This window comes from Pseudophryne corroboree, chromosome 11, assembly GCF_028390025.1.
Source record: "Pseudophryne corroboree isolate aPseCor3 chromosome 11, aPseCor3.hap2, whole genome shotgun sequence".
In the NCBI taxonomy this organism is placed as follows: Eukaryota; Metazoa; Chordata; class Amphibia; order Anura; family Myobatrachidae; genus Pseudophryne; species Pseudophryne corroboree.
Window position 1 is genome coordinate 130,563,390 of NC_086454.1, and position 25,871 is coordinate 130,589,260.

Genomic DNA, 25,871 nt, shown 5'->3' on the forward strand with positions numbered 1-25,871 from the left:
TGCAGATCCAGTCGGACAATGTAACAGCAGTCGCGTACATAAACAGGCAAGGCGGAACGAAAAGCAGAGCGGCAATGGCAGAGGTGACAACAGAGCCGGCCCTAACCAATATGATGCCCTAGGCAAGATTTTGGCTGGTGCCCCCTAGCACCGCCACTAGTCCTGCAGGAGATGCCTGGCATGAGTCAGCTGGCAGCTCTGCTAACGTCGGGCGCCTTTTGTTTATGAAAATGCATCTTATTTGCATTGCTATGTGGCTAGTTGCACAAGCAGCTTCTGCTGATTAAAATAATATGCAGCATGCCTATATTCTGTGTGCGACTGCGGCTGTATCTGCATACGAAATGCTACATTACAGTGATTTCCAGGAATACAGGATTCTCCTCTGGGCAGAAAGACATGTTAGAGCTCTGTCAGCAATTTTCATTCTGGGAGTGGACAACTGGGAAGAAGACTTCCTCAGCAGACACGATCTCCATCCAGGAGAGTGGGGCCTACACCAAGAAGTCTTCGCAGAGGTGACGAGTCTTTGGGGAGTTCAAGTAGACATGATGGCATCTCGTCTAAACAAGAAGCTTCAGAGATTTTGTTCCAGGTTGAGAGACCCTCAAGCAATGGCAGTGGATACACTGGTGACCCAGTGGGTGTTTCGGTCGGTATATGTTTTCCCTCCACTTCCACTGATTCCAAAAGTTCTCAAAATAATAATAAGAACAAGAGTTTGAGCAATCTTCATTGCCCCAGACTGGCCAAGGAGGGCTTGGTATCCAGATCTTCAGGAGTTGCTTATAGAAGATCCTCGGCCTCTTCCTCCTTGAGAAGACCTACTAAAGCAGGGACCGTGTGTGTATCAAGACTTACCGCTGCTACGTTTGACGGCATGGCTGTTGAGTGTCGGATCCTAGCCCGAAAGGGTATTCCCAAGGAAGTCTTCCCCACTCTTATTCAGGCCAGGAAAGGAGTAACATCTAAACATTTCCACCGTATTTGGAGAAAATATGTGTCTTGGTGTGAATCCAAGAAGGCTCCTACGGAAGAGTTTGAGTTGGGACGTTTTCTCCATTTTCTGCAGGGTGGTGTGGATGCGGGCCTTAGATTGGGGTCAATCAAGGTCCAGATTTCGGCCTTATAAGTTTTCGTTCAAAAACAATTGGCCTCCTTTCTAGAAGTTCAGGCATTCGTGAAAGGGGTGCTGCACATCCAGCCTCCATTTGTGCCTCCAGTGGCACCATGGGACCTTAATGTGGTGTTGCAGTTCCTTCAATCGGGTTGGTTTGAGCCTCTACAAGAAATAGAGTTGAAGTTTCTCACTTGGAAAGTGGTGATGCTTTTGGCGTTGGCATCCGCAAAGCGGGTGTCTGAATTGGGGGCCTTGTCCCACAAGAGCCCTTACCTGATCTTCCATGAAGATAGGGCAGAGTTGAGAACTCGTCAACATTTTCTTCCAAAGGTGGTTTCCTCTTTCCACATAAACCAACCTGTTGTGGTGCCAGTTGCTACTGACACGTTCGCTGAGTCAAAGTCTCTAGATGTGGTTAGAGCTTTGAAGATTTATGTCGCTACAACAGCTCAAATACGGAAAACAGAGGTTTTGTTTGTCCTGTATGCTTCCAAGCAGACTATTGTGCGCTGAATCAGAGGTACGATTCAGCAAGCTCATTCTACGGCTGGATTGCCATTACCGATGTCGGTGAAGGCCCATTCTACTAGGAAGATGGGCTCCTCCTGGGCGGCTGCCCGGGGGGTCTCGGTATTACAACTTTGCCGAGCAGCTACTTGGTCAGGGTCAAACACATTTGCAAAATTCTACAAGTTTGACACCTTGACCGATGAGGACCTAAAGTTTGGTCAATCAGTGCTGCAGGGTCATCCGCACTCTCCCGCCCGTACTGGAGCTTTGGTATAGACCCCATGGTCTTGATGTCGTCCTCAGCATCCTCTAGGACGTATGAGAAAATAGGATTTTGATTACCTACCGGTAAATCCTTTTCTCCTAGTCCGTAGAGGATGCTGGGTGCCCGTCTTAGTGCGTACTTTACCTGCAGTTTAGTTATTACAGTTACACAAGTTGTGTTATCTTGGTTTCATCATGTTGCTGCAATTAGTTCATGCCTGTTGGCGTGTGTTATGATGAATGCCATGTGTGATGCATGGTTGAGGGTGTGAGTTGGTAGATATCTCACCACTAGTTAAGTAATTCCTTTCCTCGAAATGTCAGTCTCCCTGGGCACAGTTCCTACAACTGAGGTCTGGAGGAGGGGCATAGAGGGAGGAGCCAGTTCACACCCAATGAAAAGTCTTTAGAGTGCCCATGTCTCCTGCGGATCCCGTCTATACCCCATGGTCTTGATGTCATCCCCAGCATCCTCTACGGACTAGGAGAAAAGGATTTACCGGTAGGTTATCAAAATCCTATTATTTACAGGTTAGCATATCTAAAAGTAACTACGATGCTTAAATATTGGTGAGTGTACAGCATACCTCCCAACTGTCCCGATTTTCATGGGACGGTCCCGTTTTTGGGGACTGTCCCGCTGTCCCACCCGTGGGCCGCAGTGTCCCGCGGTGGGGGGGGGGGGGGGGCAGTTGGGAGGCTCCTGCACTCGCTGCCTTGCTTAGGAAAGCAACAGTGAATAGACGCATGCGCACAGCGTCTATTCACTGGAGTCAGAGGGAAAGGGGGCATGCCAGCGGCTCACAGAGCGCTGGGCATGCCCACTCAGTGACAAAAACGGGGGCGTGGCTCGCGATCGTGGGTCCTCCCGTGAAGCCATGCCCCTTTTCTTAGGCCACACCCCTTTCTCAGGAACGCCGCGCGTGTGTCCCTTTTTCTGAAAATCAAAAGTTGGGAGGTATGGGGAAAGTGAAGTTCATATATTATCATCTCGACTATACAAGTGGACAGCACTGAATGTTTCATTTGCTGCTCTCTGCTAATCACATACTGTACTAAAGAAAAAAATACTGAGGAGGAGGAGGAGGAGGGAGGGTGATGGCCTTTCAGGGGGAGGGGGGGATGCAACACAGGATGAATAGAAGTAGAGACAGAGGCCAAAGGCAAATAGGAAAGGTTAGAGAGAAAAATGACAGCAGAATGAAGCACATATAATTAAAATATATACTTATCTTGAAAGGTCCCTATCTGGGTATAAGGGAATCATCAGGCTGCTCTATTTCAAGTAGACCCCTCTAAAGTTAACCAGGAAAGATAACAGGACATGCAACCCGATCCTCTGAATTGCTTCCAGCGCTGCTGCTCAGAACAAAGCCTGCCACCCCCCTGCTACTTTCCTTTTAAAACCCCCTCAAGCTGCCCAGCCACACTTATCACTCGTTGCTGTCATGGGTAAAAGGGACGATTTATCCGAGTTGCAAAAAGGGATGATTATCAGCTTTCGGGCCAAGTGTAGCAGTATTTCTGGAACAGCGCAGTCTGTGAACTTTTTGCATGCTGCTGTGGTAACAAATGGCACCATTGCGAATAACTGATGTGAAAACTGCGGAGCACCACGTGCCATTGATGTAATTGGGGAACATCGGCTACGAAGGTGGAGCAGCTCACCCTCAAAATTAAACTGGGGGCTACCAGACGTGTGTCGAAAATAACAGTTCAGTAAACCCTGCTGTGTATGGGGCTCCGAAGCGGTTACTGTGGCTATTAGCTGGTGGCTATTAGCTGGTAGTCATAATAATGTGACTATATTCTTTGTATATTCATATACTTTATATAGTCAAAACTGCTTATGCTGGAGTATGACAGGAAAGGCTCTGCCTCACCAAACTCACCTTACCACACTTCACTGCTTCCCTGAGATGATGCTGATGAGAAATGGGCAGTGGTAGGTTTGTGCCACATATAGGGTTTTGAATTGGGATCATAAAGTTACAATTTTGACTCTTTTGACCACAAAACCTCATACCTTATTTCAAATTGGTTACTCTGATGTTTTCTGGCAAACTCCAGACGTACTTTGATGCAGTTTTTCTTTAGTAATGGATTCTTTCTAGCCACCCTCCCATAAAGGCCAGTTGTATGCAGAGCTCTTAATAGAGTTGACCTTCACTCCAGTTGTAGACACTGAGCTCTGTGGTACTATTAAAGTGATAGTTGGCCTTTCTGTGGTTTCCCTCACAAGGGTGGTCATTCCGAGTTGTTCGCTTGTTGCCGTTTTTCGCAATGCAGCGATTAGGTGGAAAATGCGCATGCGCATGGTAAGCAGCGTGCATGCGCTAAGTAATTTAACACAAAACTTAGTAGATTTACGCAAGCTCGAGCAACGTTTTTTCAACGCTCGAGTGATCGTAGTGTGATTGACAGGAAGTGGGTGTTTCTGGGCGGAAACTGGCCATTTTCAGGGAGTGTGCTAAAAAATGCAGGTGTGCCAGGTAAAAACGCAGGAGTGGCTGGAGAAAAGGGGGAGTGACTGCCCAAACGCAGGGCGTATTTGTGACGTCAAACCAGGAACTAAACGAACTGAGGTGATCGCAATCTAGGAGTAGGTCTACTCAGAAACTGCAAGGAATTATTTAGTAGCAGTTCTGCTAATCTTTCGTTCGCTATTCTGCTAAACTAAGATACACTCCCAGAGGGCGGCGGCCTAGCGTGTGCAATGCTGCTAAAAGCAGCTAGCGAGCGAACAACTCGGAATGAGGGCCAAGGTTCCTTACTCTGATGCTGACTTTTGAGAAGCCCAACAGTGCCTGGGTGGTTTGATGCTGCTTCTATTTCCTCACATTTGATCCAAAAGGGTCACTGAAAAGACAAGCAAATGTATATTATTTTCTAGCCTTTTCTTATCTTGTGCCTGTCTGTAACTTATTCATTTTCTTAGAGTGCTATGTGCTCTACATTTTCACAGCTTTCCTGCAGATTCAGAGAATGTCATTTGAATTAGAAGTTCTTCTCTCCTTAAAAGCTGGCCTTTTTAATGATTCACAGGTAGAGAGGCTACTTAAAAGTCAATTGTTAGGGCAATATCTTTCATCTATGTAAACTTGGAGCTTCCATAGCACATCGGGTTGAATACTTATGCCAGCTGCATTTTCAGTTTGTATCTATTTATTTAAAAAATGTACATAATTCTGCATTAGAAAATATACTTGAAGAGCCTACTGATTCAGAGTAACAAACTGTCATTTGTAATACAGCCAAATCTGATGACTTTGGGGGGTCGGATACTTTTGCATGGCACTATAAACATAAGGTGAACTTGAAGCAAAGGGCAATGACAAATATGTGCCTCAATTGTAAAGCACAATGGAATTTGCTGCGCTATATAAGAAACTGTTAATAAATAAATAATATTTAAAAGATTGGTGAAATCAAGATATTTAAAAAATCTGGTGTGGTGGAAATTCTGTTTTTCGGAAGGTATGTCTTACTTGATGGGAAACTGTAGGGCAATGATTGGCAACTGATTCACTTTGGGGGGCAGCATTGGGCGGCCCTCTAACCTTCCAAAGGGCAGCAGATTACTGTTAATCTCAGTAGTATTTGAAATTAATCTGTAACCCTGGTTAGGGTTAACAATATTTTGACAGAGTAATACAGAGTTATATTTCAATGTATTGTAGATGGGATAGCCTGGATTCATATATGTTGTGTTGATGTTCTGAGGTGGAACAGTGTTTGTTTCATTAATGTACTGACCCGCAGTGTGTGAAATTGATGTGGACTTTATGTATAATTCATGTATGTACACTGAACATGTAATGTATGAGGTAACTATTACATCATTATATACTGTATGTATAATTTCCGTATTTAAACAACAAAAACAATAATGAACATAGTGGTACCCAGTGCTGTGGGGAAGGTTCTGGATGTTCTTGTGCTCCTAGCTGTCAATCACCCAGTGGGGTGATTGCCAGTAGGCGGGGCATCACCTCAGAGGGGTCACGTGATGCACAACCAAGGGTATAACAGAGCTGTGAGCTGCTGCTAACAGGCAGTCTGGAGATCTCTCCCTACAGTGATCAACCACTGTGCCTGGCTGGCCGGAGTTGTAAACACCAGAGCTGTGAAAAAGCAGCCAGGCACAGGGGGGTGAAGCCAGAAAGAGGGTGGTGGAGCTTGGCGGTGTGACAAGTACGGCCAGCTGCAGGAGGCAGAGCCATTGGTGGGCTGCATTACCTGACCGCACACTCCGGCTGTTGAAAGTAGAGAAGCACTGCTCTCTTCACCTAGCAAGGATCCACTGGTCACCAGTAGTGGCTGAGTAAAGATGCGGGGGTTGTGGCCAACTTCCAAAGGTCCATAGGCGGCCGGCACAGCATCATCCCCTGGAAGTTGAAGACCTGGCTGTGGTCAGAAAGCTTTCCTTGCATACACATACACCAAAGCTGGAGGTGGAGTAGTGGGAGTAGCCACTGGAGGGATTGAGTGGCAGCAAACAATGAAGGCGTTTCAGCTGAGTTATGAGAACTATTTTAAGCACAATACACTGTATATGCAGCACAGATACTAAGGCTCCTGCTTGCTTTCTTTATCCCTCCCAACTAATGGCAGTATATCTGCAGAGTAATTATAGGGAGCACAGTTATTATAAATAGATACTTATGCAGGATTACATGATTATTATTGTGGTAAACTTATTCCATATCTATTGGCCATGAGCAGCAGCATAGGCTCGTGACTGAAGACACCTGAGGTCTGTAGAACAGGCACTGCACCCTCTGCTAGTCACAGTCCTGTACTGTATGAGACATTCATAGTATTAGATACTGAGGAAGGAGAAGTGTATCTACATAATAATAGCTGCAGAGTCTCTTAGCTTTGCAGCTTTCATAGTATTGAGTATACAAAGAGATAAAATCCAGTCTCATTACTGCGGTGTAAAGATGGGTACTCACGGGAGAGATGTGTGCTGAGCGATCTTAACACAGACCGCTCAGCACACATCTCTCCCCCCGCTCAGCACAGCGCGATGTGCTGAGCGAGGGGGAAAGCCGACGGGGGGACGCTCACTTCACACAACGGTGAAGTGAGCGACCCGCTAGATTGAGCCTGCATGCAGCTCAATCTAGCATCGGCGATAGCGATGTGCGGGGCCGCGCATCGCTATCGCTGGGGGGCATACACACGGCAGATCCGTTCTTAAAATCTAAGCAATCTTGCAAGATTGCTTAGATTTTAAGCACGGATCTCTCCGTGTGTACCCCCCTTAAAAGCCACTGGACAAATAAATCTAGAATATTAAAACTATTCAACACTGTTATCAATAGAGATGAGAAGGTTCGGTTCCCAGTTTCCTACTCATAAACGCATTGTACGACACTGTCGGTGTAGTCAACTGCAGTGTGTAAATATTATATATATATTTCTGATTCATTTGTGTGACACTGTAACCGCTGGTGTGTGATTTAAAAGATACTTCTATATACTGTATTTTTTACTCATTTGTGCGATACTGTAACCGCAGTGTGTGATATAAAAAATAACATATATATTTTTATTTAACTTAATATTTTGTGCTGTGTTATCCCAGTATACATCCAGGGACTGCGGCTGCTCCATCCATCTAGGGGTGTTCTGTCAGTCCACCCAAAATAAAAGACATCTTTTTTTATATTTTGTGCTGTATCCTCCCAGAATACATCCAGTTGTGCTCCATCCATTTCAGGGTGTGGTGTCCGTAGCTCATTTTCTTATGTTATAACTTATTGTCCTATTTTCATAATTCTTCTTATCACCACATTGTGATTAATTCAAATTAATATTTTTTTTAATAATAATGACAAATTAGCTAAATTTAAATTAAATGAATATAAATAAACTCTCCACACTTACATACTGAACTTTCTGCATATCGAAGATATCTTTTAGGAAATTAAGAATTTGATCCTTAATAAATTAAATTAATTAAATTAAAATAAATTAAATCAATTAAATCTGAAATATTGTCTTTTTTTATTCTTCTTTGCCCTAATCATCTTTTTGTGAACTGAAATCTTGAGCCTTGCCTAATGCATCATTTAAAAAAATATATATATTATTTTATATATATTTTGTCCTCCCAGTATATACATCCAAGGGCTGCTGCTGCTCCGTCCAGCTACTTCGGTGCAACCTTTTGGCCTAACCTGGATGCAAACAATATTGTGAGATGTGAGGTGTTCAGAATAGTATGGAAATGAGTGGAAATGAATGTTATTGAGGTTAATAATACTGTAGGAACAAAAACACCCCCAAATTCTGTTATTTTAGCTGAATTTATGATTTTTTCCAAAAAAATTAAGATCCAAACCAAAACTCGCAAGGGCAGTTTTGGCAAAACCAATACAGATCCAAAACATGAAGGAGATATAGATCCAAGACCAAAACACAAAACCCCAAAAAAGGCCCGGCACACACCCCTAGTTATCAGGAACTGGGGACATTTGTACGTTGTATAGGGCTAGGTGCATCATTGCTTGGAAAGTGATAAAATGGAGATAGAAAAAGCACCAGTCAATCAGCTCCTAACTGCCATGTCCTGTTTGAAAAATGATAGTTAGGATCTGGTTGGCTGGTAGTTTATCACTTTCCATTTTATCACTCTCCAAGCGATGATGCATCTAGCCCCTATCTGCTAGAGAAGTCATTCTAGATAAAGACTTCAGAGCATGTCAGACTTACTCCCTAGCAGCTTATTATAGTACTGTTCTTTACAGTATATTGAATATGATATTCCAGCATAATATACAGAGGCCATGGGATATATGAACCTTCAGTGGATCTATAATTATTGCATGGAAAGTAACGTCTAGAAGGAAATATATTTATTGCATGAATAGACCATTATGCTTAAATAGGAATATAAATGGACTACTAGGGAATGCAACACATCTACCAGAGTTCATCAAAGGGCCCCAACATGTGCACTAACAATCATACTGCTGTACAGCTTTTGACAGTTAATATCCAGGTATTACTTACACGGTTTATTCATAAATTTTATTGCATGCCACCATTATTGGCTAAAACATACTGTAATTGAATGTTTATCATAGAGTATAGACAAGTAAGTTATATGGTATAATGTCAACACCTTCATTATCTTGCCACTATGCAATTAAAGTTCAAGTGCTTTCCTTGTCAATAATTGTTCCTGTATGAATTTCTTAGCAGAACCAGAGGAAGATTAAGAAGACAGGTACATGGGCATACTGTGTGGATAATAGCTACTGTATAGACTAAATACATATCTAAATTGGTAAAATAACTCATTTAGTCTGTAGATTTTTCCAAGCAGGCCTGAGATTAATCAATGCTTGGGGGGAGGCACTGATTGGTGAAAGTACCCCCTTAATGGGAGGTTAATGGTGGGCACCTTTTAGCCCAAAAAAGTATTTAGTAACCTAGAGTTCCTGTATAGGTTAAAGGGGGGTTACAAATACATCTGATCAATGAAAGAGTATCTTTAATAAGAAATCAGCAGAAATCCTGAGGCTCTAGAGCTGCCAGAAGCTCGTATCTGCTGTAGGGCTATTTGCATCTGCAAATAGGTCTGGAAAATTTGCAACAAAAATCTTATGTAAGCCATAATTTAAACCATTACAGAATCCAGGTTACAGAGTATGGGAAGAAACATCACAAATATCAATGCAACAACATATGAAATAAAAGCAGCCTTATTGCCCTCTAAGTTTTAGGAATTGTATTGATTTTTTAAAAGGGTTAAATAAACAGTATATTACAGTATATTATAAGAAAATCAGTGAAATATAATTTAATGTGGCAGGAGGGCCTAATACGTTAATACACATTTCTTACTCTCTCACCCTTGGACATACAGTACAAAAGTGCTTATCCAATTTCCTACGGTCCAATATTTTTTTTTATAAATACAGCAATGGGCATACACCTATGCCTGTCCAAAGCTATAAATCTATTGGCAATGGCATGAATGAATATTACAGTTGATGAATGACCTCCAATTACTTTTAACTTATGTGTGCCCAGCATCACTGTTGTTATGTGTGTGCCCAATGATAATATTGCATTGGATTGGTTAATATTTTACCTGATTCATATAATGAATAACCCATCTGGCATATTTTTATATTTTTATAAATCCAGGAAATTATGCCAGTGTACTGACAACTCTCAATCCTCTGCTTGTATTTAGATTCTTGTACTCATCTCAAAATGATCAATTTTGAAGAAGATATGTAAGTGTAAACTTAAAAAACAAACCTATAATCCTGAACAAAAAATATAGCAAAGTAATATTTTTTGATAATATGTAACAGTGGCGTCTATTTACTAAGCCTTGGACAGAGATAAAGTACCAGTCAATCAGCTTTTAACTGTCATGTTACAGGCTGGGTTTGAAAAATGACAGGAGCTGGTCGGTTGATACTTTACCTCCATCCACTTTATCTCCATCCAAGCCTTAGTAAATAGACCCCTATGTACTGAGCTTTGGAGAGGGTTAAAGTAGAGAGAGATAAAGTACCACCCAGTCAGCTCCTAACTACAATGTTAAAGGCTGTGTTTGAAAAAAGACAGTAAGGAGCCAGTTGGTTGGTACTCTATCTCTCTCCACTTTATCTTTCTCAGCAGCTTAGTAAATAGACCTCATAGTCTTTATTGCGAGTTATAGAGACATTCTGCATTTTATACAAGATGTTTTGTTGGAATCTGTTTTATTTTACACAACATGCTATTATTTTTGCTCTCTTCAATGGTTTATGGAAATGTCATGGGGATTGCTTTGTATTACAATGGACAGGTGAGCTATATGCTGCTGAGCACTTATTAAATGTAAATGTACATAGGGTGCTACATAGAGTAGAAATCATTATTTTTCTAAGATTTACTTTGTTACAACAATGTAGAAAATTAAAGCATTTGATTGGTTGCTAAAGGTTGCGGCTACATGTTCCTTAGTTTTCAATAAATATCCCCAGTGTGGTTGCATTAGAGCAAATTACGGTACCTGCCTATTCCCTTGTAATATCCCAGACTTTCTGTTTGTTTACTGCTTATATAGAATACAATTATTATTATACAGCAATACAATTTGATTTGATTTGTATGTAAATGGTAATTTCACATATCATCAAACCTTAACTTACTCCAGCATGAAGAAGCAGAAAAAGTTCTAAATATACATAACTTGTACGCTGTATTCCATTATTGTAAGTAAGTAAACAAATTAGAGATGAGCGGGTTCGGTTTCTTTGAATCCGAACCCGCACGAACTTCACTTTTTTTTCCACGGGTCCGAGCGACTCGGATCTTCCCGCCTTGCTCGGTTAACCCGAGCGCGCCCGAACGTCATCATGACGCTGTCGGATTCTCGCGAGGCTCGGATTCTATCGCGAGACTCGGATTCTATATAAGGAGCCGCGCGTCGCCGCCATTTTCACTCGTGCATTGAGATTGATAGGGAGAGGACGTGTCTGGCGTCCTCTCCATTAGAATAGAGATAGATAGATTAGATAGAGAGAGATTGTGCAGAGTCGCAGACAGAGTTAGTTTACCACAGTCAGTGACCAGTGCAGTTGCTAGTTAACTTTTATTTAATATAATATATCCGTTCACTTCTCTCTGCTATATCCGTTCTCTGCCTGAAAAAAAAAACGATACACAGCACAGTCAGTCACACAGTGTGACTCAGTCTGTGTGCACTCAGCTCAGCCCAGTGTGCTGCACAGTCATCAATGTATAAATTAAAAGCTTATAATTAATTGTGGGGGAGACTGGGGAGCACTGCAGGTTGTTAGCAGGAGCCAGGAGTACAATTATATTAATTAACAGTGCACACTTTTGCTGCAGGAGTGGTGACCAGTGCCTGACCACCAGTATAGTATTGTTGTATACTACTAATATCTCTTTAAATATCAACCAGTCTATATTAGCAGCAGACACAGTACAGTGCGGTAGTTCACGGCTGTGGCTACCTCTGTGTCGGCACACGGCAGGCAGTCCGTCCGACCAGAATTGTATTATTTATTATTATATACCTACCACCTAACCGTGGTTTTTTTTTCATTCTTTATACCGTCATAGTGTCATCCTAATTGTTACGAGTATACTACTATCTCTTTATCAACCAGTGTACAGTGCGGTAGTTCACGGCTGTGGCTACCTCTGTGTCGGCACACGGCAGGCAGTCCGTCCGACCAGAATTGTATTATTTATTATTATATACCTACCACCTAACCGTGGTTTTTTTTTCATTCTTTATACCGTCATAGTGTCATCCTAATTGTTACGAGTATACTACTATCTCTTTATCAACCAGTGTACAGTGCGGTAGTTCACGGCTGTGGCTACCTCTGTGTCGGCACACGGCAGGCAGTCCGTCCGACCAGAATTGTATTATTTATTATTATATACCTACCACCTAACCGTGGTTTTTTTTTCATTCTTTATACCGTCATAGTGTCATCCTAATTGTTACGAGTATACTACTATCTCTTTATCAACCAGTGTACAGTGCGGTAGTTCACGGCTGTGGCTACCTCTGTGTCGGCACACGGCAGGCAGTCCGTCCGACCAGAATTGTATTATTTATTATTATATACCTACCACCTAACCGTGGTTTTTTTTTCATTCTTTATACCGTCATAGTGTCATCCTAATTGTTACGAGTATACTACTATCTCTTTATCAACCAGTGTACAGTGCGGTAGTTCACGGCTGTGGCTACCTCTGTGTCGGCACACGGCAGGCAGTCCGTCCGACCAGAATTGTATTATTTATTATTATATACCTACCACCTAACCGTGGTTTTTTTTTCATTCTTTATACCGTCATAGTGTCATCCTAATTGTTACGAGTATACTACTATCTCTTTATCAACCAGTGTACAGTGCGGTAGTTCACGGCTGTGGCTACCTCTGTGTCGGCAGTCGGCAGGCAGTCCGTCCATCCATAATTGTATTATTATTATAATATATACCACCTAACCGTGGTTTTTTTTTCATTCTTTATACCGTCATAGTGTCATACTAGTTGTTACGAGTATACTACTATCTCTTTATCAACCAGTGTACAGTGCGGTAGTTCACGGCTGTGGCTACCTCTGTGTCGGCAGTCGGCAGGCAGTCCGTCCATCCATAATTGTATTATTATTATAATATATACCACCTAACTGTGGTTTTTTTTTCATTCTTTATACCGTCATAGTGTCATCCTAATTGTTACGAGTATACTACTATCTCTTTATCAACCAGTGTACAGTGCGGTAGTTCACGGCTGTGGCTACCTCTGTGTCGGCACACGGCAGGCAGTCCGTCCGACCAGAATTGTATTATTTATTATTATATACCTACCACCTAACCGTGGTTTTTTTTTCATTCTTTATACCGTCATAGTGTCATCCTAATTGTTACGAGTATACTACTATCTCTTTATCAACCAGTGTACAGTGCGGTAGTTCACGGCTGTGGCTACCTCTGTGTCGGCACACGGCAGGCAGTCCGTCCGACCAGAATTGTATTATTTATTATTATATACCTACCACCTAACCGTGGTTTTTTTTTCATTCTTTATACCGTCATAGTGTCATCCTAATTGTTACGAGTATACTACTATCTCTTTATCAACCAGTGTACAGTGCGGTAGTTCACGGCTGTGGCTACCTCTGTGTCGGCACACGGCAGGCAGTCCGTCCGACCAGAATTGTATTATTTATTATTATATACCTACCACCTAACCGTGGTTTTTTTTTCATTCTTTATACCGTCATAGTGTCATCCTAATTGTTACGAGTATACTACTATCTCTTTATCAACCAGTGTACAGTGCGGTAGTTCACGGCTGTGGCTACCTCTGTGTCGGCAGTCGGCAGGCAGTCCGTCCATCCATAATTGTATTATTATTATAATATATACCACCTAACCGTGGTTTTTTTTTCATTCTTTATACCGTCATAGTGTCATACTAGTTGTTACGAGTATACTACTATCTCTTTATCAACCAGTGTACAGTGCGGTAGTTCACGGCTGTGGCTACCTCTGTGTCGGCACACGGCAGGCAGTCCGTCCGACCAGAATTGTATTATTTATTATTATATACCTACCACCTAACCGTGGTTTTTTTTTCATTCTTTATACCGTCATAGTGTCATCCTAATTGTTACGAGTATACTACTATCTCTTTATCAACCAGTGTACAGTGCGGTAGTTCACGGCTGTGGCTACCTCTGTGTCGGCACACGGCAGGCAGTCCGTCCGACCAGAATTGTATTATTTATTATTATATACCTACCACCTAACCGTGGTTTTTTTTTCATTCTTTATACCGTCATAGTGTCATCCTAATTGTTACGAGTATACTACTATCTCTTTATCAACCAGTGTACAGTGCGGTAGTTCACGGCTGTGGCTACCTCTGTGTCGGCAGTCGGCAGGCAGTCCGTCCATCCATAATTGTATTATTATTATAATATATACCACCTAACCGTGGTTTTTTTTTCATTCTTTATACCGTCATAGTGTCATACTAGTTGTTACGAGTATACTACTATCTCTTTATCAACCAGTGTACAGTGCGGTAGTTCACGGCTGTGGCTACCTCTGTGTCGGCAGTCGGCAGGCAGTCCGTCCATCCATAATTGTATTATTATTATAATATATACCACCTAACTGTGGTTTTTTTTGCATTCTTTATACCGTCGTCATAGTGTCATACTAGTTGTTACGAGTATACTACTATCTCTTTATCAACCAGTGTACAGTGCGGTAGTTCACGGCTGTGGCTACCTCTGTGTCGGCAGTCGGCAGGCAGTCCGTCCATCCATAATTGTATTATTATTATAATATATACCACCTAACCGTGGTTTTTTTTTCATTCTTTATACCGTCGTCATAGTGTCATACTAGTTGTTACGAGTATACTACTATCTCTTTATCAACCAGTGTACAGTGCGGTAGTTCACGGCTGTGGCTACCTCTGTGTCGGCAGTCGGCAGGCAGTCCGTCCATCCATAATTGTATTATTATTATAATATATACCACCTAACTGTGGTTTTTTTTGCATTCTTTATACCGTCGTCATAGTGTCATACTAGTTGTTACGAGTATACTACTATCTCTTTATCAACCAGTGTACAGTGCGGTAGTTCACGGCTGTGGCTACCTCTGTGTCGGCAGTCGGCAGGCAGTCCGTCCATCCATAATTGTATTATTATTATAATATATACCACCTAACCGTGGTTTTTTTTTCATTCTTTATACCGTCGTCATAGTGTCATACTAGTTGTTACGAGTATACTACTATCTCTTTATCAACCAGTGTACAGTGCGGTAGTTCACGGCTGTGGCTACCTCTGTGTCGGCAGTCGGCAGGCAGTCCGTCCATCCATAATTGTATTATTATTATAATATATACCACCTAACCGTGGTTTTCTTTTCATTCTTTATACCGTCGTCATAGTGTCATACTAGTTGTTACGAGTATACTACTATCTCTTTATCAACCAGTGTACAGTGCGGTAGTTCACGGCTGTGGCTACCTCTGTGTCGGCAGTCGGCAGGCAGTCCGTCCATCCATAATTGTATTATTATTATAATATATACCACCTAACCGTGGTATTTTTTTTTCTTTCTTTATACCGTCATAGTGTCATACTAGTTGTTACGAGTATACTACTATCTCTTTATCAACCAGTGTACAGTGCGGTAGTTCACGGCTGTGGCTACCTCTGTGTCGGAACTCGGCAGGCAGTCCGTCCATCCATAATTGTATTATTATTATAATATATACCACCTAACCGTGGTTTTTTTATTGCGCCTCATTGCACCTCTTTTTTTCTTTGCGTCATGTGCTGTTTGGGGAGGGTTTTTTGGAAGGGCCATCCTGCGTGACACTGCAGTGCCACTCCTAGATGGGCCCGGTGTTTGTGTCGGCCACTAGGGTCGCTAATCTTACTCACACAGCTACCTCATTGCGCCTCTTTTTTTCTTTGCATCATGTGCTGTTTGGGGAGGGTTTTTTGGAAGGGACATCCTGCGTGACACTGCAGTGCCACTCCTAGATGGGCCCGGTGTTTGTGTCGGCCACTAGGGTCGCTTATCTTACTCACACAGCGACCTCGGTGCAAATTTTAGGACTAAAAATAATATTGTGAGGTGTGATGTGTTCAGAATAGGCTGAAAATGAGTGTAAATTATGTTTTTTGAGGTTAATAATACTTTGGGATCAAAATTACCCCCAAATTCTATGATTTAAGCTGTTTTTTAGGGTTTTTTGAAAAAAACACCCGAATCCAAAACACACCCGAATCCGACAAAAAAAATTCGGTGAGGTTTTGCCAAAACGCGTTCGAACCCAAAACACGGCCGCGGAACCGAACCCAAAACCAAAACACAAAACCCGAAAAATTTCAGGCGCTCATCTCTAAAACAAATAAATAAATAAATAAACGAATTAAAAAACAAGGCTTGTACAGAGTGTATACTCAGCAGGTCAGTATGTAACAGCAGTTAAACGAAGTCAAACTAATGAAGCTGATTAGAGATCTTGCTTTTTTTTTTTTAATGAACAGCGAGTAGAAAAAAGACATCTCATGGAATTATTAATAGTTTGTATATTTAAATGTCTGTATAAGTTAAAAGATATTGGGGCCTTATTTAGAGTTGCACCTAACTGAAGGATACTTACCATTTATCTCCCAAAAGTTTCTGGAGACTCACCATTTTTCGTGTTGTCACCAACATCCCTGGAAGAATGGTTATGGAAAACATTGACGAACATGAAGGCATAAAGCCCTGCTGGATCAGTGAGACCCGTGAAGGGCTTCATTGTGTTAAGTAATGAAAGAGTTAAAGGGTATGGGTCATTAGGTCGTCCACACTTAGGTCGACAGTCATTAGGTCGACAGTCATTAGGTCGACCACTATTGGTTGACATTCATTAGGTCTACATCGTCGCTAGGTCGACATGGTCACTAGGTCGCCATGTACTAGGCCGACATGGAAAAAGGTCAACATGAGTTTTTTTTACTTTTTTTAGTGTCATTTTCTTTGTATAGTGATGGGGAACTGCACTGTGTCCCCTTGCGCCCCCCCCTCCGCAACTAGTCAGCCCTGGTTCGAGTTCCCTGGGGGAGCGGGGTCCCCCCACCATGCACCCAAGGACCAGAGCTGAAGCCTAGGGCTCTTCCTTGGCCGTGAGTGCCGGGCTGATAGCCATTGTGAAACTATAGGTCCCAGCAAGCCTCCCATGTATGCTGGTACTTTGAGAACCACAAGTACCAGCATGCGGGGCATTAAAGAGCCAGCTGGTACCTGTAATTCTACTGTAAAATAAACATTTAAATAAACAGGACACACACCTTACACAGTTTAACTTTAATAAAGCATACTTACACACTCACACACACTCACACATATACTTACCTACAACCACAAGTTCAATTGGGGATGACCCTTGTGGTTTTCCCAATTAAGCAGTTCCCACCATAGGAGTGAATGTCTCCATTCATTCCTAGTGGCAAACTGTGATAGGCAGAGCCCGTTGAGACCAAAGCCAATCAGGAAGCTTTTGCTATGGCAGCGGCTCCTGATTGGCCGCCAGGTCCCTCTAGTGAAATTAGTCACACGGAGGCTGGCAGTCGCATAATAGAAGTATATGAGCGTACATATATTTCTACATGTCCATTTTGGCTCTGTTTTTTCCCGGTTTATTTGTTTTAACCCCCTAGAGGACTACGTGGACCAAAGAGGACCAATCTACACTGGATTAGGTGAGTATAATTTTATTTTTTACAGGTACCCTATAGATTTCTACGTGGAGAAGTGGACATGAATGGCTATGTGGGATGTAGGTAAGTATATGTAAGTGTGTATGAAAGTATACTTTATTACAGTTATACTGTGTAAGGTGTGCGTGTCCTGTGTTTATGGAAATATTTATTTTACAGTAGAACTACAGGTACCAGCGGGCCTTTTAATGCCCCACATGCTGGTACTTGTGGTTCTCCAAGTACCAGCATGCAGGGAAGGCTTTCTGGGACCTATAGCTCCACTGTAAAATGGAATATTTTAAATATTTTTTCTGATTTCAACACAATGGCTTTCAGCCCAGCATTCACAGCCCAGGAATGCTGGAGAAAGCCCCAGGCTTCATCCCTGGTCCTTGGGTGCCTGGAGGGGAGGTTACCTTTATTGGGGGGTTTCCACTCCCCCAGGGAACCCCTGCCAGGGCTGACTAGTTGGTGGGGTAATACCACAGCTGCAGGGACCTATATAAATGTGTCCCGTGGCTGTGGCATTATCATCTTGACTAGTGGAGCCTAGTGCTGGTTTAAAAAATACGGGGGACCCCTATGTCCTATTTCCCCCATATTTTTGGAACCAGGACAGGTCCAAGGGCCCGATGCTTCTTCTTAAAACACTGGGGGACCCCTACTCAATTTTTTCCCTGTATTTTAAGAACCAGGACCAATTCTAAGATCCCGGGGCTGGTTATGGATCATTCTGGTCCGTGCATGATTCTCGGAACACACCAGCCAAAAGCAGGTCTATTTGACCGTTATAATTCTTTACGAATTCCAGGGCAGGACTGCCCATCTGGCCTCTTCTGGCATATGCCAGAAGGGTCGATGGTCTGGTGGGCCAAGCCGGTCCCGCAGAGAGTAGGGATGGCTGCGTACAGCGCAGCTTCCGGCGCTTTGGTTTGGTCACCCCTCCCACTCCACCAAAAGCATGTGTATGTAGGAAAATGGGGGCATGCTGCAATTCCACACCCTCTAACTCGTTCTACGCCCCCGAGCGCTGTGTCCGCACACCCAAGCCCCCCATCCATAATGTGTGTTTCAAGAAAAATGGGGGGGTGTCGTGAGTCCACACCCTCCTGACTCATGGCACACCCCCATGCCTTCACGAATGCCATCACCCCGCATGTCAGAGAATGTGATCTGAATCACCCCCAAAATCGGTAGGATTTTTTCCTTGCAAGGTAAAAATCTGCAGTAAATGCACCTCTGGGGTTTAATGCATAAGGAAACCCATAGATTCCAGCACTTTACATGGTTTTACGCATTAGCACGCATTCCCGCATGGGAATATGCAGAATAATCGACTGTGTGGCGGCGGTAGCGGCGATGTCGGCGGGGGCAGCGCATGTGCAGCAGGACATCAGAGTATTTTTTATGAAAAATACCCCGATGATGCTTTGAAGCTCTGTCCCTGCATGCGATTATTCATACATTCCTGCGATGTAATCAATTATCGCAGTGCAAGTTAGGGCAATTTTATCACATGACATCCACATCCAAGGATGCGGATGGTGATACATATGCCCCTAAAACTGAAACAGAAGCTGATTTATAGCCATAATTACATTATCTCTGGGACGAAAAAGTTTAATAAGTCCTGTTTTAATTATTAGTCATCAATCTAAATAATTTGGAACCTAAAAAGTTATTTTGCTGCAGTGAATACTACACTACATCAAAGGAAGTATTAGCTCACTTCAGCCTTTAAATCCCACAAGTAAATACCCAATGTAACTATTCCTCCGGATTTCCAACGCAAAAACTCAGTAGCAAACATTGTTTGGATACTTTACCTGAAATCAGGCAAGCACCCAACTAAACCACTTTGGATGACTGGTAGTAATAGACTGGTAAGATATACTACAGTAACACACATAGTTAACTTGTTCATGGTCAGGTTGCTTGATGACTACATGTACATGACTGTAACTCACCAGCACAGCTTCTTCCACTTGGATTGCTATTTTGAAATGCTTAAATTATCACATCATCCACAACGTGAGATTTTAAAGCAACTGCTTAACATTTATTAATTAAATTAATCCGCACTACCTAGTGCCCAAGTCCTATAGTGCCCAAGTTGGGCCAGGCATTGGTAGTCTGAAAGAAAAAGTAACAAGTACCAACAAAAAGGTAAATAATAGCTGCTGTTAGCTAATAATATGCAAACAAATAACCACTAAGCAATTCATCCTACAGCAACTGAGAACAGCACTGCTAATTTATGAAGTTGCTCATGCAGAGTTAAGGAGCCCATTGTCACACCCCGCGGGCAGCGGCGGCCGCGCTTACCGCTGCGGGTGTCCTGGATGGCCTGGCGTCTCTCTCCTCCGGCGGCCTCGGGGGTCCGGCGTCGGGTCGGCGGGTCTCTCCGGCGGCTCCCGGAGCGAGGGCGCCGCCATGCTGCTTTAGATTAGGTAGGCGGAGCGGGGCTGACGTCATCTGCCCGCTCCGCCAATCAGACCAAGGCGGGAGGTTCAAAGCCAGACGCCGAGCAGGGAGCCGGCGCCTGTGTATCATCGTTCTGCTTGTCTGAAGCAGTGATTTCCAGAGCTCCCTTGTTCCTATTTTCCGCTGTGTCTCCAGTGTCTCCAGTGTCTCCAGTGTCTCCAGTGTCTCCAGTGTCCCAGTGTCTCCAGTGTCTCCAGTGTCCCAGTGTCTCCAGTGTCCCAGTGTCTCCAGTGTCCCAGTGTCTCCAGTGTCTTCACGCACTTCCGTGCCTCCAAGCGCCCGAGCGCCATCACGCACCTCCGTGCCTCCAAGCGCCCGAGCGCCATCACGCACCTCCGTGCCTCCAAGCGCCCGAGCGCCATCACGCACTTCCGTGCCTCCAAGCGCCCGAGCGCCATCACGCACCTCCGTGCCTCCAAGCGCCCGAGCGCCATCACGCACCTCCGTGCCTCCAAGCGCCCGAGCGCCATCACGCACCTCCGTGCCTCCAAGCGCCCGAGCGCCATCACGCACCTCCGTGCCTCCAAGCGCCCGAGCGCCATCACGCACCTCCGTGCCTCCAAGTGCCCGAGCGCCATCACGCACTTCCGTGCCTCCAAGCGCCCGAGCGCTATCACGCACCTCCGTGCCACCAAGGCGCCTGAGCGCCATCAGCACCTCAGTACCTCGGCACCTCAGTGCCTCTGTTCCTCAGCACTCCGGTGCCTCAGCACCATAGAACCTCAGCACCTCGGAGCCTCTGCACCTTAGTATCACAGAACTCCAACACCTCAGTACCTCGGTGTCTCAGCACCTCAGTGCCTTCAGCACCTCAATAATACCAGCATCTCTGTACCTCAGCACTCAGCACTTTCACTAGTCTTGTTTTTCAGGAGACCTTCATCATTCCTCCGTGCTTCCTGCTTACCGTCTTCATCCTGTATGAAGAAGACCTACATCCGGCCATCTCTATTGCGACCCAGTAGCGGTTCCTCTTCCCTGTCACCGGAAGAAGCCCCGAGTCCACAACACCCTTCGACCAGGTCAGTGATAGTATACACAGGCCACATGGACCCGGGGAATCGGAACCCAGAAGCAAGTGCCATCCAAGATCTGGTTTCCCGTGTACAGAGTCAGGAAGCGGCGCAAAACCAGGTGATGCGGTATCTCCAAGAGCTATCCGGCAGGTTGGATCAAATTCAGGTTTCCCTGGCTTCAGTAGTTCCAGTTCCAGCTCCAGTACCCACTCCGGCAGTCGTTCCTGTTAATGCTCACGCAGTGTCCGGTACCAGGTCACGCCTTCAGCTTCCCACTCCCTCTCGCTACAACGGCAACCCGAAGAATTGCCGTGGTTTTCTTAACCAGTGCGAGGTGCAGTTTGAACTCCTCGCACACAATTTTCCCACGGATCGATCCAAAGTAGCATACATTATTTCCTTGCTTGAGGGTTCAGCGTTGGAATGGGTGTCTCCTTTATGGGAGCGATCTGATCCTTTGGTTTCCAACTACACTAATTTCATCTCATCTTTCCGCCGGATCTTTGATGAGCCTGGCAGAACGGCCGCTGCCTCTTCAGATCTTCTTAGAGTTCGACAAGGCTCTCGTTCAGTGGGTCAGTATGTGATTCATTTTCAGACCATAGCTTCCGAATTGCGCTGGGATAATGATGCCTTACGGGCCGCTTTCTGGAACGGGCTGTCCGACCGTCTTAAAGACGAATTGATTACAAGAGATTTGCCAGATTCCTTGGAACAGTTGATCTCGCTCTGTGTGAAAGTGGATCTCCGCATGCAGGAACGAGTTGGCGAACGTTCTCGGTCTGATCGGTGCAGATTCCGGGCTCCTCCGTCTAAACCATCGGTTACGACAGCTCCAGACGAACCCATGCAAATTAATCGGTCTCGACTGTCTCCAGAGGAGCGACAGCGTCGGCGTGAGAACAAACTTTGCCTCTACTGTGGAGCCGCGGATCACTTCCTCAAGTCTTGCAAAGCTCGCCCGGGAAACGGGCAATCCTAGCCTGTTCCGGGGAAGTCAAGCTGGGTGTGGTTTCTCAATCTTCTCCAGAAGTGGACTGTTTACTCTCAGTATCTTTGTCTACTAAAACAAAAGTCAAGACCGTTATGGCTCTTTTGGATTCAGGTGCTGCGGGGAATTTTATTTCTCTTTCCTGCGCCCAGAGTTTGGGTTTGAAATTACAGTTGGTCGAACGACCTATTACTATTACAGCCATTAACGGGGTTCAAATTCCTAACGCCTTGATTACGAGTCAGTCTGAGTCAATTCAGCTACAAGTGGGAGCTTTACATCATGAACAACTGAAGTTTCTAGTTATTCAGGAAATGTCTCACGATCTCGTTTTGGGTTTTCCCTGGCTCAGGCTACACAACCCTCATGTCGACTGGGGGTCGACACAAATAATTTCTTGGAGTCCTTTCTGCCGATTGAATTGTCTTACTCCTGTCGTTCCACTCCGTGCGTCGGCCAAGTTGGACGTGGAGTTAGTTCCTGAGGCTTATCGAGAGTTTTTGGATGTCTTCTCGGAACAGGCGGCTGATAAATTACCTCCGCATAGGGCTTGGGACTGTCCCATTGAGCTCATTCCTGGGAAAATACCGCCTCGAGGTCGCACTTATCCTTTGTCGGTTCCAGAGACACAAGCTATGTCTGAGTACATTAAGTCGAATTTGCAGAAGGGCTTCATCCGTCCCTCCACTTCTCCAGCCGGAGCTGGCTTCTTCTTTGTAAAAAAAAAAGATGGAGGGCTGAGACCATGCATCGACTATCGTGGTTTAAATGAAGTCACCATTAAAAACAAGTATCCTCTGCCGCTCATCACAGAGCTTTTTGATAGAGTGCGTGGAGCTCGAGTATTTACTAAGCTTGACTTAAGAGGAGCATACAACTTGATACGTATTCGTCAAGGAGATGAGTGGAAGACGGCTTTCAATACGAGAGATGGGCATTATGAGTACCTGGTAATGCCATTTGGCCTCAGCAACGCCCCCGCTGTCTTTCAAGGATTCATTAATGAAGTCTTTCGGGATATGTTGTATCTGAATGTAGTAGTCTATTTGGATGACATTTTGATTTTTTCTAAGAATCTTTCTGAGCACCGACTACAAGTTAAGGAAGTACTCCTTCGGTTGCGCAAGAATCATCTTTATGGCAAGATCTCCAAGTGCACCTTTGAGGTTCCTTCTATTTCATTTTTGGGCTACATTATTTCTGGAACTGAATTGCGTATGGATCCGGAGAAACTTTCGGCCATCCGGGATTGGACTCAACCTCTTTCCTTAAAAGCAGTGCAACGATTTCTAGGATTCGCAAATTATTATCGGAAATTTATAAGAGGTTTCTCTACCATCGTGGCACCTATTACGGCTCTGACTAAAAAAGGGGCTGACCCAAGCAATTGGCCTTCTGAAGCAATAGCAGCGTTCAAACAGTTGAAGACCGCCTTTATATCTGCTCCCGTACTTCAGCAGCCAGATTTCCTAAAACCATTCTTTTTGGAGGTTGATGCTTCCACGGTAGGCATAGGTGCTGTACTCTCGCAATACGCCTCAGATGGGAAGTTGCATCCGTGTGGGTTTCATTCTCGCAAGTTCTCCCCTGCTGAACTAAATTACACCATCGGAGACAAAGAGCTACTGGCAATTAAATCTGCGTTGGAAGAATGGAGGTATCTTCTGGAGGGTGCTAAACACTTAATCACAATTTTTACGGACCACAAGAATTTACTGTATCTAAAGACGGCCCAATGTTTGAACCCCCGTCAGGCGAGATGGGCGCTCTTCTTTACCAGATTTTCCTTTATCATCAAGTATCGGGCTGGAATTCTAAATACCAAGGCGGATGCCCTATCCCGTTCAGTGATGGCTTCCGATGAGGAGAATACTATGGGGAAGGCATTAATCCTCAGTCCCATCTCTATTTCTGCAGCTCCCACTAGGTTGGGCCCTCCTCCGGGAAGAATGTCGGTACCAGTTAAATTTCGACCGAGACTGTTGCAGTGGGCACACACTTCTAAGTTTTCTGGTCATCCGGGAATTCAGAAAATGTGGGAATTTCTGCGAAGATCATACTGGTGGGACACTATGAAAAAAGATGTTCAAGAGTATGTCAATTCGTGTCCTCAATGTGCTCAGCACAAAACTCCACGTCTGCCGCCTACGGGTTTGTTGCATCCTTTGTCGATTCCTAAAAAGCCTTGGACTCATATCTCGATGGACTTTGTTACTGAATTACCGCTCTCTAAGGGTCATAACACCATTTGGGTGATCATTGACCGATTCTCTAAGATGGCACATTTTATTCCGTTGACCGGATTACCCTCCGCTTCCAAGTTGGCCCTGTTATTCATCCAAGAGCATTTCCGCCTGCACGGGTTACCTCTGGAAATAGTCTCAGATCGGGGAGTACAGTTTACAGCGAGATTCTGGAGAGCCCTCTGTTCAACTCTACAAATTAAGCTCAAATTCTCTTCTGCTTACCATCCACAGACTAATGGGCAAACTGAACGCGTCAATCAGGATCTAGAGACTTTTCTCCGTATTTACCTTTCCCCTTCTCAAGATAACTGGGTGGAGTTGTTGCCGTGGGCTGAGTTTGCCCACAACCATTTTTATCATTCTTCTACTGGTGAGTCTCCATTCTTTATTAATTATGGATTTCATCCCCAAGTTCCGGAGTTGCCCATTTGTCCTCCAGAAGAAGTTCCTGCTGCAGCCTCAACTCTTCGACATTTCACTCAAATTTGGAGCCGAGTTCATGCCAATCTTAAGAGGGTTTCCGGTCGCTATAAATTCTTTGCGGATAGGAAACGACGAGCAGCTCCTCAATATAAGGTTGGTGACAAGGTATGGCTCTCTACCCGCAATCTTCGTTTGAAAGTACCCACCATGAAATTTGCCCCAAGGTTCATTGGTCCTTTCTCAGTGCGGCAAGTCTTGAACCCGGTCGTTTGCAAATTGGAGTTGCCTTCCCACCTTCGAATTCCAAACTCCTTCCATGTCTCTCTCCTCCGCCCCCTCATTCTAAATCGGTTCCACTCAGCATCTCCTAGGCCAACTACTACTGTGTCTGAAGCTGGGACAGAATTTGAAATCAAAGCTATTCTTGACTCTCGTTATTTTCATAAGAAATTACAGTACTTGGTAGAATGGAAAGGTTATGGTCCTGAAGAGAGAAGTTGGATCAATGCTACTGAGGTAATGGCTCCCCGACTGGTTCGAATCTTCCATTTCAGACATCCAACTAAACCCGGAAAGTGTCCAGGGGCCACTCCTGGAGGAGGGGGTACTGTCACACCCCGCGGGCAGCGGCGGCCGCGCTTACCGCTGCGGGTGTCCTGGATGGCCTGGCGTCTCTCTCCTCCGGCGGCCTCGGGGGTCCGGCGTCGGGTCGGCGGGTCTCTCCGGCGGCTCCCGGAGCGAGGGCGCCGCCATGCTGCTTTAGATTAGGTAGGCGGAGCGGGGCTGACGTCATCTGCCCGCTCCGCCAATCAGACCAAGGCGGGAGGTTCAAAGCCAGACGCCGAGCAGGGAGCCGGCGCCTGTGTATCATCGTTCTGCTTGTCTGAAGCAGTGATTTCCAGAGCTCCCTTGTTCCTATTTTCCGCTGTGTCTCCAGTGTCTCCAGTGTCTCCAGTGTCTCCAGTGTCTCCAGTGTCCCAGTGTCTCCAGTGTCTCCAGTGTCCCAGTGTCTCCAGTGTCCCAGTGTCTC

At 44.6% G+C, this 25,871-nt stretch overlaps 1 pseudogene; it reads left to right on the plus strand.

Moving 5' to 3' along the window:
- LOC134969095 (sulfotransferase 1 family member D1-like) overlaps window positions 1–25,871 on the plus strand; it is a 286,533-nt pseudogene that overhangs the window by 153,109 nt on the left and 107,553 nt on the right.